This window comes from Hesperophylax consimilis, chromosome 23 (assembly GCF_061612785.1).
Source record: "Hesperophylax consimilis isolate HC1 chromosome 23, BYU_Hcon_1.0, whole genome shotgun sequence".
Taxonomy (NCBI): Eukaryota; Metazoa; Arthropoda; class Insecta; order Trichoptera; family Limnephilidae; genus Hesperophylax; species Hesperophylax consimilis.
Window position 1 is genome coordinate 22162294 of NC_142858.1, and position 15008 is coordinate 22177301.

General features: G+C 37.0%; 2 protein-coding genes across 5 annotated transcripts in view; both read left to right on the forward strand.

Annotated features, from left to right (window-relative positions):
- The window catches only part of Nca (neurocalcin homolog), a 71848-nt gene that overhangs the window by 29803 nt on the left and 27037 nt on the right, over positions 1-15008 (forward strand). The window lies entirely within an intron of this gene.
- Positions 1-15008, forward strand: part of LOC149412461 (neuronal calcium sensor 2) — a 58999-nt gene that overhangs the window by 26590 nt on the left and 17401 nt on the right. The window contains exon 1 of one of the 2 annotated variants that reach the window (XM_089645922.1): positions 8378-8631. The exons of the other annotated variant lie outside the window; for it this stretch is intronic. The gene's annotated coding sequence lies outside the window, so the exon portion shown is untranslated. Of the gene's footprint in view, positions 1-8377; positions 8632-15008 lie in introns of those variants that run through there. 2 annotated transcript variants of the gene reach the window in all.

Below are 15008 nucleotides of genomic sequence, written 5' to 3' on the forward strand. Positions count from 1 at the left end.
TTTTTTAAATTTAAAAAAAAATTGGGTCTGAGCTCACGTAATGGAATAGATCGCTTTTTTACTACATTTAACGGCTCGCTGCAGTCACCTGCAACGGACACAGTGAGATTTCCGAGCATACTGCACGGGTGCTTGGAACTAAACCGTGTCCGCTGTCCGCAGCCAATTCCACTTATCCGCAGACCTTTAGGACTACCAACCAATTATGTTGTTGTAAACAACATAAACAACATAATTGTAAACAACAACATAATATTTGTGTAGTCTCTCTTTCTCTCTCTCCCTTTCTCTCTCTCGTTAACTTTCAGGCGCCTAACTAATTGGATACTGCGAAAACAACCGATTTATTAAAAAAATCTTCTCTGAATTAATTATTACACAAAGCCGTGTTCAATATTTGTTACAAAGCGAGGAATAGATTCCTACTAACGTTTTATAATAATTTCCGTTTTGTTGATAAAAGATTTCTCGGTATCTCCTTCGGCATTATCGTGGGGTTGTCAAACATGGTACGGAGTAATTTTAAGGGTAGTTACCAAGTTATATTATTCTCTCTGAAATCAGATTTACTTTTTCAAACAGATTTCTCAAACAATTATGTTACATAATTGTTTTGTCTCTATCGGTGATTCTACATACTTAAATTTAATATTAAAACGATATTTACTATTAAATAATTCTCAGACAAGATACTGTAGAAATGCCAGTTGATTTGCCGACAAGCTGGTCTAGAAACATAGCCGATATACATTTTTTTCTTTTTTCAAATTCAAAGTATGTATAAAGATTATGTAAAACTCCCTTTGTTTTATTTTTGACTCCATTTTAAAAATCACAACCTAATTTTACCGAAAGAAACTTAACTACCTTTATTTAATCAAATTACAATGACAATATTCGAAGATTATCTCGCTACGCAAGAAGTACCATTAGGCTACTAATGGGTAAGAGGGGAATGCCAGTTCCAAACCAGTTTGATACTACCGGTGATCTCTGATTTGCCGGTGTTTACTCAAATTGTTATTGAAGATCATCACAAAAAGTTGAATTTTATTTGCAAAAAAAAACTATTAGAATTTTTTAAATCGGTTTATTTGGTTATCAAGACATACACGGTGTATTATGATACAAGTGATAAGGTATATTAAATTATGGCTTATACCTATTACATTGGTCTATACAATATCAGTAATTTGGCCTGGTATGAGAAAATAATAATTTATTTACTTAATTAAATTATATAAGACGTGTAAACTGGAATTTATGGATGTAGCGTGCAGTGAACGGTAGAATGTCCGATTTTTTTATTTATTTTTTATTTAGTAAAAGATTAAACATTTATATACATTATTTAAAAAATGTTTTGACTGCCAAACTAGGAGGATTCCCGTTTTAGGACAGTCAAATTAGGATGAGTATTAACATTTTGATAAGTTGTTTGATAAGTATAGTATTAAAATAATAATGAAACAATAGGTATATGTACTTTTAACTGGTGCCTAAGCCTACTAATATATTTTGTATAAATATGAATAACAAAGAGAAGAAATAGAATAAAATAAAATATCCAATTAAACATAAGATAAACTGCTGCTTGGGTAGCATTCTAATTTGAATTTGCTCTCCGATTGACGTTACTATCGGATCGGACGAACCAAATACATGGCCGATTTTTTGTTGTCAGTCGTTTCCGATTTGGCCAGCGAATCACAACAATCGGAACAAAATATAATCCATAGCGTAATTTATTTATTTATTTACAGACCTCCTCCCAGGCCAAGTCCTTTATTTCTCTATCATGGTACTCCTTTAGCCTTATATAGGCATTGATACTTTTTATTGTTATCAACTCTATTTTGTTGAACTCTACTTTATTTTAAAGTTTTTCTTTTGTATAGGTACCTATTCAATAATATTATTATTAAACTTATAAATAAATATTTGTTTCGCCTTCTGAAGACATTATCAAGTTTGATAATGCTATCAGAAGACGAAATAGCTGTCACGCGTAATAATTAATTACACAGCAGAACTCGTTTACGAATAAATTGTTCATTTGTAAATTGAATAGTAATATTATTATATATGCATTCATACTTTTGTAATGCAGTGATAAGTAGTTGGGTGTCAATATTCATTTGTAAACTGTTCAGTTCTACGCGAAAGTAGGCACCGCGCGCCTTCATACAATCAGATCGTCGCTCCAAGAGTCGATCCAATTCGACTGCATAAGCATTGAGAATACTGTGTTCGCCCAATAAGGCTCCCACCGTAAGAGTATGAATGATCATACGACTCTTGGTACTGGTATGCCGCTTGTACCGCGTGTAAAATAAGATGCTAGGATGTTAGCAGTCGTAGCTATGTACATAAGTCCAAGACCAGATGTCGGACTGTCAGATGCTGTTAACTTCTCTGAGTGAGCGATACGCACAATCGATGATTTACTCGATCTTTTTGACCATCGACATATTTCGATTCATTGTCATGGACAAATCGATTCTGTCTAAAATTACCACACAGTCCGAGACAATCGTTTTGAAACGTCATCGAACTAGGAATCGATTCCAAACCATAGCCATCACATCATTGGTCAGAATTAATCGATATCAAAGCAGTCACGTAATTGGTCAGAAATCATCGATATAAAATACGGCTCATCAAAAAGAGCTAGCTCAATTGTGCGGCTCGTTCATGAACGACTCATCGTATATATTGCATGATATTTGTTCATAATTAATTTTTTTTGTAACTTTGATGTAATATTAATTTTCTTATAATTAAATTATACATAATATGTAAATGAAATCCTCAGCACGGGAGATCCCAGTGAGGATAACATTATATCTATTTGTTACACAAAAAAAAGATAATAAAACACTTATTATTATTATTATTATCGCTAGTCTATAAACTGTTTGAATAGATGTATGGCGGAAAGGCCTTCCGATAGTCTGAACCGACTATCGGAAGGTCTGAATCGACCATCGGATTGAAACATCGGGCATGTATTCCCGGCTTAATTGTTTCATTTTTATTATTATGACATAATTTTCCAAAGAAATGAGTTTCAGTTTCGTTCTGAATTCTGTTCATACATATGGTTTCAATATGTAAATATCATACTGGTTCGTTTACATTATAAAATTATGTTCTTTAAACACGTAAAGTATTTGTACGACTTCAATATTCACGTAAAAGCAGACGATTCATCGCCAACCCATTTTAAGTTATATTGGTTAGTGTTACTACGGAACGTCCCTTTCAGCAAGCAATGTAGCTGACCGGACAAACAATGTTTGTGGGTCACACTGCTTGTTGTCTGTCAACACGGATTAAAATATGGCATCACACTTTGATTCAATTCACTTGATTCCTTTCGCAATGCAAACGTAACATTATATTTTTATGGATTTTTCATTTCATATAGGATCAATCAGCATAACGTAACTAGATTGCTGTAGTTGAATGGATTTGAAATTTTGCTTCTTCAATATGGTTATACTAGCAGTTTTGTGAACAGTAGACCTTGCGTCATAAATTATGTTTCTAATTTTCTCTCATTTCAGAAATCTAAACCAAAATTTCCTCTTAAACAATAAGTTTTGTAAGTAGGTATTTAAATACTTAATTTTGAAACATATTTTAAAAAACTTTTTTTTTTCAATTAAGAAATTATTCAATTTGTACAAAGAAATGTCAGTAAAGTGACAATTCTTTTTTCAAACTTTTTTTAGGCAGGTAGGTGCCATTGCAAAAATGCGAATGAGAAAGTCCAAAGGAAGAAAAAATAATCTTTATTAAACCATAGGAAAAATTGGACACCTATTCAATGTAAAATATAGTGGATGCAGCTGACCACACAAACAAATTTTCAGACAGTTGAAATGCCGAATGGTCGAGATAAAACAGGACTTCGCTGACGCTCAGTCAACATGAATCATGCTGTGTACTTCATTTAAATAGTCGACTTATAATGTTTTCTGTTTACCTATAGGTCTTTATAATTGCGTGGTATGAAAGTTTGGTAGACTTCACACAAAAATACCTAATTTTGTTTGTTAATGTATAAGTAAGGGTAGGCGGATACTTTAATAGTACATAACTGCTGACCCTGTACAAATCATAACGGCGCCCCTCTGGTCTGGAGAGGCGTCGGGTGGGAATGCCGTCCTTGTTCTACCGGTATTTCAATGGAAGATTCTGTGAGAAACTAGCGTCATTGATCCCTTCGGCACCAGTGCTTAGTTAGCAAATACGCCAAACGCGCTTTCAATATTGTATACGTTTCTACGACTCGTTCTTGAGTTCAGTATCTCGGTTGTGGAACGTTTTGCCGGCCTCTGTATTTCTTCCCTAGTACAACATGGGTCTCTTGAAGACCTACATTCACCTCATTCCTCTCCGAAAAACCTTCCCACAGCATCCCGAGGGAAGAGGGAATTATTTTCTTTGGGGCCCCCTGTGTGGTGTTAATGTAAAAAAAAATGCACATTTTGTTTTGAGATGTTACATTTTTGCTGGGTTTTCTTTCGAAGGTATTCTACTAAACATTATAAAAAGTCTTATTTTTACAGCTATTCATGGGATATGCTTGCTATTGTGATGTACATTTATTAAGTTTGTTAAACTCTACATTTACTTAAAAAATATATCCACAGATTTGAATTTTACTCTACTAAGGGCCAGTTGTTTCACCGAAATTGAAATGTAACATGTCATCAAATGGCCATTCAGAACCTTTTTTGGCTTTTGAAAGTTCCCCGTTAAAAGCCGATTCTAGGTGCGTTTCAGCTTACTATCAAATTGTAATAAACTGACTGTGACACCACGATAGTTGTCCTCTTCTGCTGATCACAATTTGTTCAAAGCCTTTAAATTGAAAATTAACTGTTAAATTTGAAGAGTTGTTCAAATACTGTCCGAATGTCCTCAGAATCGGCATTTAACGGGGACCTTTCAAATGTGAAAATCAATAACTGCAACAGCAATCAATCACCAATTAGCTACGGCGTGCCTCAAGGAAGCGTTTTGGGTCCTACCTTGTTTTTAATACACATAAATGAATTGTGTAATCTTCAAATAGATGCCAAAATTGTAAGTTTCGCTGATGATACGATTCTCCTCTTCAAATCTAGAAATTGGAATGATGTATACTTAAAAGCAAACAGGGGCATAACAATAATAAATACATTGAATTTAGTATTAATCCTTCCTTAAGAACCCCAGAAAATCAAATTAAAATATGTGCTTGCCCCCTGACAAATGCGATAACATGTGATTGCCCTTATTTAGAACAGGTAACTAAAATTAAATACTTGGGTATTATTTTTGACAGCAATTTAAAGTAGAAACAACATTTTTTTAATAGTGAATACCTCACAAGAGTCCCAACTGCTCCCGTCTGGAGCCAGTGAGACTATGGCATCCCCAATTGGGGGATGTTGTGAGGCTGAAGGTAAGTGGGGAAGGAAAAGAGGAAGGTGGGGAAGTACCTGGCTATTCAGATCTAGTCACTAAACACGGCTAAAGCCATTTGGAGCAACGTTTCAATTCTGAATGGTGGTCTTACACCAGGGCGATACTGGTAGTATCTTCCACTCTGGAACGTGCCGCAAATATACTATATATTATTTTAATTAATTAATTGTGAAATAACACAAATTAATCAAATAAAATTTATTTGCGCACGCCGGGTTCGAACCCGCGACCTTCGGAATGGCAGTCCAATGCGTTACCACTGGACTATGCCGGCCGTCAACATATAACCACTACAGCAAAAAAACTCAGAAAATTCATCAATTCGCAACTTTCTCAACCTAAACCAGCTCAAAACAATTTACTATGCACTTTGTCATTATTTAATAGAGTATGGTATCATAGCATGGGGAGGAGCAAACGCTGCCACCATTGATCCAATCTCCAAAGCTCAGAAACTTATTATAAAGATTATCCTCAAACTTTACGAAAATCTGTGTTATGGACATTAGGCAACTTTATACCAAAAACATACTAGCATACCCATTGATGTGAGCATACCTCTTCAAACACAAAACTGCTTTTGACAATGTCCAAACTGCTCGTGATACTAGAACCAAAGGACACAATCTCCCACTAATCCCCTTCGCTAAAACAACTTTTGGCCAGAGAAATTTTAGATATTTTGCAACAAGGCTATACAATGCTCTCCCACTAGCCATTAGACTGAACACAATTTTTTTGAAATATAAAACAGATACCAAGTCTTGGATCAAGTTTAAAATCTACTAGTTTAAAATACTATCGTGCTTTCTTCAGGGTAGGTATGTCTACTAAATCTTATAACATCTTGAGATGTTTACGTCATCATCACGCGTCACATCCCCTGGTGTCACTAGCCCCCCTTTCTCCCCCTTGTTACAAGATTTAGTAGACATACCTACCCTGAAGAAATGCTCTCACACAATGGAGAAATATTATATACATACATTTAGCAAAAATATATAAATTGTAAGGGAAATATATTTACTCAAAGGAAAATTAAGTATATCTAAGCAACCCTTTCGGTGACACCCAAGAAATTTGAATTATATAATTCGATATTGTTAGAGTGGTAAAACCGTGGAATAAGAAAGATTAAGAAAAAGACGCGTAGATGGCTCTGGACTTGAAGAGTGAATTAAAGAAGAAAGGAGAATATACGATGTAAATGTGAATGGTAGAAGTAGTCAGGGACGCCCGAGGATGACATGGAACGATCAGTTGAACCAAATATTGCGGTAGGGCCATGTCAAGAATCAGAACAACAGAAGGTGTGTATGAGACGATGTGTGAATGTGAATGAGGCAAGGTGTGTGTGCCAAGACCGAGTTGTTTGGCAGTGGCCTACCCCTGAGCAAAAACGGCGTGTTGGTTATTTAGTTAGTCAATCATCTATGTTAATTTTTTTAAATATAAAAATAAAATATTGCTCAAGAGTCCCGACTGCTCGCAACCGTCAGGATCCAGTGAGAATATGACATCCCCAATTGGGGTATGTATGTTGTGAGGCTGAAGGTAGTGGGGAGAGGAAAGAAGAAGGTGGAAAATTACCTGGCTGTTCAGATCAGGTCACCAAACGCGGTCACCAAGCCATCACAAGCAACGTTTCAATTCTGAATGGTAGTCGTATCTTCCACTCTGGCGCGTTCCGCAAGTATATTGTATTATTATTTTAGATGAATAAATTGTGAAATAACATAAATTCATATAAAATAAAACACAACACCTACACCGTAAAAATGAAAAAACTTTCTCGTGCCTACCTTTATTTTGTTGAAGTACTTACTATTATTATGTTAACCTTTCGACATACGTAGGTCGGTTTGTGCCACTTTATCGTCGAGAATAGTGTAATTATACGTACATAATTACCTGCCTTACCTTAAAATGTCGATGTTATTTTTTGGGAATAGCGTTGTAATATTTTTAATGGTGTTAATTTGAAAATGAGCCATTGCGTGTTGGATCATCTGATTAATTATTATGTACAAAACTTAATCTTAATATAGGTACCTACGCATTTGTTGTGACTTGAACACAAATGCATAACATAGACTATATTCAAAATAGATAACTGCCATTTTGGTGATTTTTTTTAGCAAATTTAATAAAAAAAATTCATTTAACAAAATTGTTGGCTAGAAAGAAATAACTCGTCTGCAATTCATTCAAGTTAGGCGTCGGTTAAAATAATAATTGTTGTCAACAATAATTTATAAATATATATATAGCAACATAGAATAAAGAAGAAAACTAAAAGTGCCTTCCATACAAATTTGAATGGAAGCAAATGTTCCATTCAGCAAAACTCAGCGCTCTGTCTCACTTACACTTGCCTGCATCGTAGAATCTCCATCCCATTTCAATTTGTCCTGAGCATTATCTGGTTAATAGCGGGTTTTACCCCCATTCCGAAAATGCGTATTCTTAATACTAGTTATTATCAACGTCAGTGTTTGAAAGCAGACTTTTGTTTTTGTTTACATTGACGTCTGTCCATAACCTTCCCAGTTAGTTGTCATATAATAAGCGGGTCTTTGATAGGAATCAATATGACGATTCCCCAGGTTGGTTGGTTGGTTGGCTGGTTGATTGGCTGGTTGATTGGTTGTGTCGGTCAGTTGGTTGGTTGGGGGCCCTGCCGGCCGGTGCCGGTGAGGCCTGGCCCGGAGCGACCGAGCCCCAGAGACCGGGAGCGGGTGCGGGAGGCGGGCCGGGGTCGCGCCGTGTAAATAGAAAGATGGCGGTAAGATGTGAGCAGGAGGGCTTGCGCACGCGGGGGAGGGGGAGGGGCCCCGCCTGCCAATATTGATCTAAACCCTGTAGCTGGCCGCGTGTACGGAGACTCGCTAGTCGACCCCTATCCCTCCCTGCCGCCGACTTGCATTCGGGTACACATTCCAACCCGCTGCGACGTACTCGTGAGCGTGACGCCCTGGCTGTGTGTTCAATTGTCGCGGACATTTCAACCCGGAACATTGCTCCGACTGAGGATACATTAGGGCCATCGATTTATTTATGGAAAAAAGTGATCTTTTCGGTGCTGTGAATTAATGTTATACTAACGAATTTACCGCACAAGTGATCTAGTTCTACTTTGAAGAATTACAGGTAAGATGCAATAAAGAATTACATTCGCAGGTTAGTATTTATTACATTCTGTCCGTATTCGTATTTTAGGATCCATTAAATCACACTAATTGTTTACTCGGAGCTCCTGGCAACCGCATTTCCAACATTGATCGCTTTTCATTAATATATTGTTACAAGCGTTGATTAATTACCCAACGCACTCATCGTACGTTGCCGCGTCAACGTCAACTCGTTGTTCGAAAACCTTATAGTGGCTGGCTAAACAAAATGAATAGTGTGCTAGAATAAATTAAAAATGAATCAGACATGTGTCGGAAGCCAACAAGTAAAAGTACCGTAGCTACTTTTCCTCCCGAAGTGCCAAGGGAGCAGGAGCCCCCCTAGCCTCCTGGCGGGCGGCGTCCGACTGACATTTCATTCCTCCTCAATCCAGGCTCGAGGAACATATGCTTTTGACAGTTGGCTCATTCGATCCCCCAAAAACCCCGGGCGGTGACTTACTACATACGTCCTCCACTCACTATACGTACACTAGCTTAGGGCTAGGGCCCGTTCTTCTCGTACCTTGGTGATGCGGCCATTCCACTGGCTACCTCTATTGCTACATAGCTACTATTTGTGTCAACCAAGAACACTTGATTTATGTTTCGGAAAAGGTGCCCTTTTAAATGATATTAACGCTCGGCCTGTTTTGTTTCGCAACAATTACAATCGCCTACCATAATTTGTGTAAAGCATTACATATTAATATGTATGTTTTTGGGTGCGATACAATTACAATATTTGCTTTAATAGCGTGCTCTAGATGCTAGATACACCCCGACGATTATGTTTATTACCAAATAGCGTTTTTTAAATTAAACAAAAATCGTTTGTGTACTCTGGCCGTGTGGCTCTCGTCTACAATAGTCTCATTGTGATATTCAATTGGTGGTGACGTCTAAAGAACCTTTTAGCTCCGACGCCGCTAGCCGTCTTCAGCCTTTACAACAAAGAAATAATTTGTCCATGATAAAACACTTTTGTTGTTCGTTTTGCCAGCTCATTTGCATAGTAACACGCCTACATTTTTCTATGTAAGTTGAGATTAAAATAATTGTTTCAAGCCTCGCATTTTGTTTTTTTAATGATATTATAAAACATATTTATTTGTAATGTACAATTTACAATGCCGGAAAGTCGGCCTGCGTGTTACAATTTATAATGTTCTCATGGAAAAATAAGATTTTAATAGGATAACAAAACAAGTGTTTGGATGGGAATCGAACCCTTTCTTGTTTCTCAGAAAGTAAATACTTCGGCGCCGCTTGAAGGCGTCCGGACGGCGACCACATCTTACGGCGCTGAGATCACCCCATAAAATCGGACATAAAAATCTTACAAATTAATCAAATGATTTCAGAGCCTCTTCTACGGTGTACGAAGCCCATACTTAATTTGGACCGGCTCTCGATAAAAGCCAAATCAAATTACCCTTAATATAATTATTATTCACCCCTTTCATGTTTTTAATCAATTTTAGATGAATATAGCTCGTGCCCAATAAACATTGATTGACTAGAGAGAACCACACGAAACAAAGGAACATTCTAGAACAATAATAGTATAATGTGAAAGATGATGTGTGTGAGCTGTTGGGGCGCAGGTAGCACACTTGAATACCTACTTCCACTGAAGTGTTTAGAAATCTGCGTGTTGTGGGTTGTCGGGTATTTTGGCTAAAGTAACATTAAAATCGATAAATTTTGGTTGACCTCTTTAGCATTCGTAGTTCCCGAGCTCCATCTACCGAGGAAAGCCACCGGTTCATAGATGTAGCAACAAGGTGAGTAAATAAATGCTGCGTTGAATCCTTTCCACGTTTCGGCGGCTTTCGGCGCTATCGTGCGATTGCCGATAGACAGATATTGCCGGCCCCGGCTGGCAATGCTGGCACCGGAACATTACCTACTCTCATACATTTATACGTCTTTCTAACCGTTAGAGTATTATGTACTTCCAAACTATTATTTCCTTATATTTTAAGAGTAATGGTCTATTATTAACCATATCGATAGACTCAAAAATGGGATATTATTGTATTTACATACGCCATACATTTTGAATAGGTGCAGGCAAATAATTTTAAAGAGCGCGTGTCTGAATGTATTTGTGCGCGCCGATAGGGGTTCAAAATTGTTTGAAATAGTTTTGAAAACCTACCGGCAGTTCCCTTTTACTCCCCAGTAGTTCTACGATAGAGTACACCACTACACAAGCAAGAATCTCTTTAAAATAATTATACCGTGATGACATAAGTACCATGTAAGATTATGTCGTTTCACTATCAATCCCCCTTCCGTTAATATATGATCTTCGTTTGGTTCCTATTGAGGATCGTGACCCCCACTCCCATTGAACAAGGCTCGTCAGTCTTCGCGTTTGTTGTGCGCTGTGTGGAGAATCAAAGATACCGACAATATACTTGGTTACTCCAGCGCATTGGTGACCTTTCACTGCTTCTGCCATCCACTTTGCCAGTGACAATGAATTTCTTCATAATGGAGTCCTCAGTTTGGCGCGCAAAGTGTCCAAATAATCTTAAAATACTTTGTAGGCAAACAGTTGAAAGCCTGTTGTGGATGCCTAGCTCTTTCAGAGTGGATGTATTTGTGCGTCTGAACATTTTTCTCCAGCACCACACGATCAATCCGCTTTCTTTTTCTAGTTCTATGTGTCCATGTTTCCACACCGTATAGAAATACGGGGAAAATCAGCTCACAGAAGATTCGTTAGTGCACACATATCCCGTAATTTCCACCGAAGCGATGTGTCGCCAGTTGACGTATATAAAATAATGTCATCATATTTTTTAGCATGAAAACGTCTGTTTTTCTACCCTTTTTTAAAATCCGATAATGCTCGCTGAGGTAATGGTCTTCCATTAAAATCCAAAAATACAAAAAAAACAACTTCACAGATACCCCATGATTTTCGCCAAACAAAACCTACAGAGTTCCGCGAGGTCGATGAACGTGGAAAAAGCGGAAATTGTTTTTCAACGATTAATGTCTGACATTTTGCCCTCTGACAATAATTTCCATGCGCCGCGAAGTTGACGGATGTACAAAAATCGGAGTTTGCTTTCCAGCAAAAAGGCCTGGCTTTCTACCCTCCGCCAATCCTCTGTAAACCGTGTGCGAGAGGTTTTTTGCAACTCCGCCGGATAAACCCCCTCTCACGCGCGGTGTGAGCCTCCCCATTGCTTTAATTGAATCCCGCCATGCACACTACACAATGTAAGCAATGTGGGTACCTGCCTACGAATAATCAATTAAGTTACAAATCCTTTTATACGGAACGTTTGCTCACGGCAGGGATTCTCAATTCTCTTTGAGCGACCCATGGTAGCGTAATTTTCTGCTGTAAAGCTGGCGGTGCAACTGGCTAATTACGCTAAGTGTCTTTCCGATTACTGGAATAACGCGTAAAGGAGTAGAGCAGAGCAAGCAGGTAACGACTTCCTCAGTTGTGATGGAAAGTGGTGATTAGTTCGCGTCTCGCACACTTGTTACGCATTTCATAACAGTTCATTGTTTATTGGCCGCACGGTGTTATCTGGCATTTCCATGTTTTGGTCGGGACGAACCTGTTACGGCGAATAACAGCCTAACAATACAACTCCCCCGGGTGCACCTCTAAAAAAACATGCTTTTGCTTTTAGGGGGTGCGAAGTATGAGAATTCCGCCTGGGCTCATTCCAATTATTACTCCCTTCAGTTTAACTTCAAATGTGTAAAATACCAACCCGTGATGACACCTTTGTATTTTTAAATGATGTATTTTAACGCGTCTGGAATGAAGAAATCTGTTTCCAACAATTTTAATATTAGGTCTCTTTAAAAGCATTATAATAATCTTTACCGCGTCGTAAATTTTCTTTTGTTATGGAAAGCTAAAACAAGATAAAGAATAGGAAAGTTCAAAAGGTTTTCCCAAGTCGTGTAAATAGTCGCAGTTAACGTGAAAAATAGCGAAATAAAACCTCATTATAGATAATTGTAATGAAACCCATTGATAGGGTTTCAATAGTTTCCTTTATTACCACACAAACACAGGGAAATAACAATACACTTGGATATAAAATGTTATTACCATTTAACCTTCGAATGGGCGAGTTAATTAAAAATGGGAAAGAAGTGTTAATTAAACTTATGGTATCTTATCACGTAGCTTTAGACCTAGGGAACCACCTGTGAAACCGCTTTTTTCATATTGAGATCGTTTACCTTTGAAGGTTCTATATTTATCGCAACCGGTGACATATTTTCCTAAGAACGACCACGTTCATTATTAAACAAGCGACGTAATAACAGATGTGTGTAAGGGAAAATGGGAAATAGGTGATCGATATTACAGCGAATAAATATATTAACATTGTCCAACGAGCGGCGAGTGAAATTGTTTGCTCCGTGAATACGATTCTACTAATATGTCGTCCGATTGCGCAACACGAATATCTCTGCATCATCTAGACTAGATAACATTGTTTTTGCCAATCGATCCGAGACTGCTGGCTCCATGCCCTGTCCATCTGCAATGTGCAGCGTTATTGTGTTTTCGGATAACATGCAGCGTAGGTTGAGCAGTCTGTACACGGGCTACCATTACGGATATTAAGATTTCAAATATACAATGTATTGTTTTTTTCTTTTAAATCTATTTGTTTATTTCGTATTAGTACTTTTTTGTCAAATACATCTTCTAATATAAACGGGAGTGTCTGTTTGTGGCGGGCAGGTGGGTGGCGTGGATTTGATTTGTAGATATACAAATTTACAGTTTTATTCCGAGATTGGTAATATTTGTGCATTTTACTTTCAAAACAAGAGGGAGGTCACTGTTTACGTGATATTTAAAAAATACCACCCCATCCCGTTTTCGCAGCCCTTAAAGCGGTATTTTGATATTTTTTAATGAAATTTTGCATACATGATGTTCAAAATAAGTGGAAAATTTCTGTTCAAAATTCATTTTGAAAAAACACTCACCAAACTCCGGGCAACGCCGGTGACTTCAGATAGATTAATTTATATTTAATATCAAAATTAAAATTAAATATCTTGTTTTGTACATAATACAGGTACGAAAACATATTAAAAGTAGTCATTCCAATTTCCTATTTATTTTCAAAGATCTTACATATTAATATTAACCCTAGATTCATAACCTTATCTAAGAGGAACATTATTCATAAAAATTCGTCTCACAGACGACTAAATTTAAGTGACGAGTTTTGGGGTACTTGTAAATAAAATAAATAAATTAAGTATGGCACTCTTTAGTATGTTTAATTAGGTAACAAAAAAAATAATAAACGAGTTAAAATTAAATTTCATCGCTACATTCCACACACATGAGGCCGCGATGGTCCATGCACATATACTTTTTGCATTGCTTGCATTGGAACCTTGTCATATGCCGTTTTTTATAATCACAATAACCAAAAACCTTTTTTTGAGTACCACTTAGACCAGGTGTGGCAATGGTAGGCATTTCATCTAAAACTTCGGCCATTTTCCTTTTTAGGCATCTCTTCAAAGTTAGCATTTCGTGTCTTTTACGTAACCATGTCGTTATCACTGTCGGAATCTGTCGATCTGTTCGACCATTTCATCTAATTCAACATGATCTTCGACATCACTGATTTCTACGTCCTTTTGCTGACTGGTAAAATCATCATCACCAGAATCAGGTAAACGATTCAAATGGTCATCAATTTGCCGATCATCCATTCTAAAATAAAATAAAGATTTGATGTAAAATACACACAATAATACATTTTGAATGATAAAATAAGATGTAACTATAAATAATAACTCATATAGAATAATATCATATACTTACTTTTACTCTGTATAACCAGAACTCATCAAAAACAATGTTTTCAAAATAACTTGCAGTCTCGTCAAAAGTTACACTATTCATAAACATTCGTCTCTCAGACGTTCAAAGGTCTATAACTTGAAATGAAGAACCAGAAATATTAACGGTTCAGAACTAATGTATTGCAGAAAACTAAAAGTAATAAAAATCTCATATCGAATATCATAGGAAAATGACACCAGTTTATAATATTAAAGATATCATTAAAGACATGTCCTCAAATATGAAAATGAATGGTAACATCCTTTTCGAAATTATTAATGCAGCCTCTACACCAGAGGTTCCCAAAGTGGTCTATATGGACCCCCTGGGGTCGATATCGGCTTGCTGGGGGTCCACGAGATTCAAATGGGGGTACATACGAGCGGACCCCCATTTACCTCAACTCAATATTTAGGAGTTCCGTAAATGACACAATACACCTAACAAAAATAACACAGTTTACGTAATACTAATAATAGGCTGAGAAA